Below are 5,736 nucleotides of genomic sequence, written 5' to 3'. Positions count from 1 at the left end.
CTTGAAAATCGCGGTAACGTAAATCGCATTAATAAACTGTAAAGTACCATTAATCAACACTTTCAAAATGTATTTAAGACAATAAACTACAAAAGAACGCACAAACATTGGGAAGGGATTTTTGAAGAGACGGGTCAAATGATTCCGTCAAGTTTCAATAATTTCGGCTGCTTGAAGGGAAGACCTTGCCCTTCGAGCGGATTGGATTTTTTCTTTTAAATACCCCATCAGCGAAGGATGACCCTCTCATGCATCCAAAAAGAAAGGAAAAGTTTTAAAATTCGGACGTTAATTCCTTCCATTTGGCGACTTATAATTTCATTTTGTTCTTGCTTAGCCTACACTATTTTTAGCTCAGGAGAATTTTTTTTTTTTTTTCAGACTTTAGAGGTGAGATACAGGCCCCTGTTCTAAGGAAGCCCCCTAACGCCACTTCTTAAGAGATTTAGTTTGCTTATTAAACCTTGCTCTCTCCTTTTGTGATGTCATCCTAATATCACCCTAATCTTCATAAATAACCTACAACATTATATTAACCTGCCGTACACAAAAATAAATCGGTAAGGAAGAGGTGTTAGGGAGTCTCCTTAAACGACGAGAATACCCCTTAAGTACGAGAGGCCATTTCTAACTTAAAACCATCTTCGGGTAACTTAGGTAAAAAAGAGATAATTAAAAATCGTAGTGAAGGAGTTTAAGTTCTTCATGTCTCTGCCGTATTTTTTTTTCCTTAAGCGATTTATTTTTCTTATTACACTTTTACTGCCCTCCTCTGTGTAATATAAATCCTTCCAACGTCGCCATACTCTGCAATAATAACGTACAAAACGGTATTAACCAGACATATCCAAAAATAAATCGCTAAAGAAGAGCTGTTAGGGAGCTTCCTAAACTGACGAGAACACGAGTCCTATATTATTGAACGAGGTAATGAAGACTCTCTCTCTCTCTCTCTCTCTCTCTCTCTCTCTCTCTCTCTCATGGACCCAAGCCGAGGTGATGGTGGAGAAAGGGTGGACTGTCTTGGGCTTTGTGTGGAAGGTGGAGGGACATAAAAAGTGGAGGGTGGAGGGGGTCAGGAGAGGTGGAGAAGATAAATAAACCTTCATTATCTCTTTATTGATAAGGAATATGGACGGGAAGTTGATAATGGAGATTGATAAATGATAAATGGACTGAAGAGGTGAGTGGTAATGGAAGGAAAAGCAATAAATTAGATGGAATAATGTTCGTGAAAATTATAGGAGGTGAAAGTACATGTGGGTAAGATAGAGATTAATGATGGGTGGGTCAGTGTTAGAGAGAGAGAGAGTAGTGTTGGTGGTGGGGTCAGACAGCCAGAATGAGTCAGCAATCAGCAATTCTCTCTCTCTCTCTCTCTCTCTCTCTCTCTCTCTCTCTCTCTCTCTCTCTCTCTCCCCACAGTAACATATAAGAGGATGTTGAAGAGCAGTGTACAAAATAAGCCGCAAAGAGTCATGTGTTAAGTAATCCCCAGTGTTAGGCACAATACGTCTGCCATAACAGTAGTAGTGGTAGTAGTAGTAGTTGTTGTAGTAGTAGTAGCCCCAGGTTCATATGCAACGTACACCCGGTGGACCGCAGGCTGAAGCTCCCCCCTTATCCTCTAGGCCACCATCTTCCCTTCAGGGCACAGGGAGGGCGTTGAGGGACGTCTGTATAACCCACCTGAGGAGTTTCGTCAGCGGTTAACGAAGATCCCCAACACCTCCTCCTCAGCGATTTATTTTTGGATACGGCTGGGTAATATCGTTTTGTACGGTAATTATGCTGAGTATGGTGATAGTAAGACCGATTTAAGTATCAAGGAAGGGGACGGCAAGGTGTAATGAGCAGAATAAATCGCTTAGGAAAAGGTGTTAGGGAGCTTCCTCAACCGACGGAAATACCGGCTTACGTCACATACTGATAAACAATAAACAGGGAACGATTACCGATAAATATTTACTTCTCGTTTTATTCGACGTTTATTCCTCCCACCAACTTGTTTTTGTTGTGTGTGATGATGTGATGCTGTAGGTTGTCGGGTACGTGTTTGTAGATAATATACTAACTTCATCTGTCCCAGCATAATGTACATAGTTAAGGGAATCAGGTCGTTTTGCTGAGGGATATTATATTAACCTCATCTGTCCAAGAATAAGGTACACAGTTAAGGGAATCAGGTGTTTTCGGTGACGGATGGCCGCCTTTGTTCCGTCTTGTGAAGTACTGTCATCAGAATACGCTATTATCCCCTTTGGGTTTGGTTAGAGGAGGCTTGTTAACTGTTTAAAGACATGTTTTTGATCACCTTCAACATGGCCTGCGTATGTTATAAGTTAGTAGTGACAGACCCGAGATAAGGAGCAGAGGTAGGTTCTCCCCCTATATACGGGGAGCGACGAAACCTCTCTTTTAAAGGGCGGAGAGGTTAAATAGAGGGAGGGATGTGCTCTCCCTTTAATACGGTGGAAGGAGTGGGTTCTCCCCCTATATAGGAGGAGGGACACGCCTTTCCCCCATAGATAAAAGAGGGGAGGTAGGTCCCAGCCCCTTTAAAGGGGGAGGGAGGGGCCCTCTCCTATATAGGGCGGAGAGGTATACAGGGAGAGAGATGTGCTATCCTCTCATATATATAGTTGTAACTACGGCCTCAGAGGCCGGGTGATGGCGCTCCTGGAGGCGACTCAGGGTGGCGGTTAGCGACCTGGGCGAGAGGACAGCTGGTCCAGCTTGGCGTACATATCATGAACAGCGTCAGCGTAATATTCACTCAGCTGCTTCCGGCGTAACTTCAGCGCCGCCGTCACCAGGCCACTGTCGGGCGTCCACTCGTCCGTGGTGAGGCAGACGGCGGCGGGGATCTCCCAGCTGGTCAGGCCGCACTTCCTGCCGTAGTTCTTCAGCTGCCCAAGGAAGGCCTCCGTCACCCTATCGTCCCGACACAGTTCATCGATCGTCAGCGTGCCCTCCTGGATGGCCACGTCTGCCGCCACCTGCTGCAGGTAATGTGGCGGCGTCACCACCACGGCCACTGTGCTGGCCTTGGTGGAGTCGGCGAAGACGCAGATGTTGTCCACGCCAGGCATCGCCTTCAGGATGGACTCAGTGTTGCCCAGGGACACGTACTCGCCGTGTTTAAGCGTTACTAAGTCCTTCATACGATCGATGATCCTGACGCAGCCCAGGGAGTTGATCTCGCCTATGTCGCCCTTGCGGAACCACCTGACGCCGTCCTCCTCGAAGAAGGCTTCCTTTGTCTGGCGGGGCAGCCTGAAGTAGCCCTTGGCCACGACAGCACCGCCCACCACCAGTTCGCCACGAGGGTTGGGCTGGTCAGTGACCCGGTAGTCGCCCTCCTCCCAGTCCTGCAGGCGCAGCAGCACCCCCAGGTTGGGCCCGCCCGTCTGCCCCGTCACCACGTCATCCTCGTCCATGCCGCTGATGCACGAGGCGGTCTCGGTGGAGCCGTAGCCCACCTGCAGGGACACGCCGAAGATGGCCCGGATGGCGTCTTTTGGTCTGGGGTGCCAGTGGGTCGCCCCCGACTACTATCCGCCGCAGCTCGCCCCCTAACTTCGCCTGCACCTTCCGGAAGATGAGGGCGTTCACCAGGCGGGAGGCGAAGGGCACGTGGTCCAGCCAGAACTTGGTCCTGACGGCCGTTCTGAAGACCCAACTCTGGACTCTGCCCTGCTCCTCAGCCTTGGCATACACCTGCTTCAGGATCCGGTCCAGGATGAGCGGCACGGCGTTGAGCACTGTAGGGCGCGCCACCTTAGCGTCCCCGTCGCAGCCGGCCTTCACCTTGAGACTGGAGGAGGTGAGGGTGTGTGGGGAGGAGTACGGGACACCGACGCCCAGGGAGATAAGGGCTATCTCCGTGGCCAGCTCCATGATATGGGCCAGCGGCAGGAAGGCCAGGTACCGGTCCTGTGGACCAACATTCATCTGGACCGAATACACGATGACACTGGCCAAAATATTTGTGTGGGTCAGCTCCACGCCCTTGGGTGTACCGGTGGACCCGGAAGTGTACATGACTATGGCAATGTCGTCTGCCTGAGGCTCTACTGCCATTATGGAGGCCGCCCGCCGCTTCGCCTTCAGGAGGTTCTGGAAAGGCACGACTGTGGCTCGCCCAGGCAGCCCAGTCTGGCTGCCAACCCCCTCCAGCTGATCCTCCATAACCACCACCGTTTTAACCCGACGGCACTGGCCCAGTATGCTCTTGAGCCGCGGCAGAAGCTGGTGGGTGGTGAACACGCAGGACACCCGCGTCTCCCTGATGCCATGACGGATGCCTTCGTCAGGCAGGATGGTGTACAGCGTGGCTACAGTGATGCCATGCTGCACACACGCCAGCGCCGCCACCAGCCACTCCGCCCGCGTCTCGGCGAAGAAGGCCACCCTTTCAAAGGACCTGACCCCCAGCAGCTTAATTCCCTGGCCCACCTTGGTGACGATCTCCTGCACCTGCAGGTAATTCATCCAGGTATATTCCCCCTGCAGAAGCTTCTCCATCTTGACGCCGTCGCCCCTGTCCTCCCACTCCCTCGCCAGCAGCGTCCGTGTGGCCACGCACGGCTTGTCGCCGTGCCGCTGGGCGCCGAACCTGATGGCGTCGCCGAGGGTGGTGACTTTGGCCTGACGGAACAGCGGCGCCAGGCGGGAGTCGAGGGGGTAGGGCGCGCCGGAGGGCGTGGCCTTCACCTACCAACCTTCTTTTGTTTGCTCTCCGCGGACTTTCATTTTTACTGTTTTGTCTTTTGCTATTTATACTTTTGATCTGTGCGTTCAGAAGGGTTCTCTTCAGTTTGGCCGGAGGGAAAATACGAATGGAGGCGAGGAAAAGGAGAAGGAGCGCGCGCACGCACGCACACACACACACACACACACACACACACACACACACACACACACACACACACACACACACACACACACAAAGTGTAAGGTTGTCAACAATATATATCCTGTGAGAGAGAGAGAGAGAGAGAAGAGAGAGAGAGAGTGTTGTGTAAGGTTGTGTACAATATATATCCTGTGTCTGGTGTGCATCCATGGCACTTTTTCTCCCTCGTCAGAAACACGTTAGGCGAGAATATTGGAAAGAGAGAGAGAGAGAGAGAGAGAGAAAGAGAGAGAGAGAGAAATATAAGTGTATGAGTCAAGTCTTTGTGTGTGTGTGTGTGTGTGTGTGTGTGTTATAATCGCCTTTAGTCTGTTTACACTCTCTAATGCACCTTTATCTCACTCTCAGGTGCACAGTAACACCTGGCTAATTAAACAGAATGATGTACCCTTTTCACTCTAACTTGGCCTAAAATTGACATCTCTTGAAAACTGATCTCTAACAAATTAATGCTAGAATATGATGCTAGTCACGAAGAAGCGCTATTGAAAGGATATAGAGCCATAGTATTATCATAGCCAGTGACCTACATAAGTTGCAGAAAGACGAAAATCTGGACCAAGTTACGGTGAAAGGCGTATAGTATTATCTTGAATGAGAGGGAATATATGTCAGGTACCCGGAAGTATGTGTTCCTTGGTTGAAGACAAGGATGGAGAAAGTTTTAGCCTTGTATTCTCGTCAGTTAAGGAAGCTCCCTAACATCTTTTCCTAAGCGATTTATTTTGGTCATTACACCTTACTGTCCTGGTCTGTGTAACATAAATCCTTCAAACTTTGCTATACTTTGCCTAAATAACCTACAAGAGATCAACCAG

At 49.8% G+C, this 5,736-nt stretch overlaps 1 pseudogene; it reads right to left on the bottom strand.

Annotated features, from left to right (window-relative positions):
• Positions 1-2,702: 2,702 nt before the first annotated feature.
• LOC145390418 (long-chain-fatty-acid--CoA ligase 4 pseudogene) lies at positions 2,703-4,755 on the bottom strand (annotated as a pseudogene).
• Positions 4,756-5,736: the final 981 nt, after the last annotated feature.

Source organism: Coenobita brevimanus, chromosome 14, assembly GCF_032717465.1.
Source record: "Coenobita brevimanus isolate Jiangsu-jjx chromosome 14, ASM3271746v2, whole genome shotgun sequence".
In the NCBI taxonomy this organism is placed as follows: Eukaryota; Metazoa; Arthropoda; class Malacostraca; order Decapoda; family Coenobitidae; genus Coenobita; species Coenobita brevimanus.
This window is presented reverse-complemented; position numbering and strand designations above follow the sequence as displayed.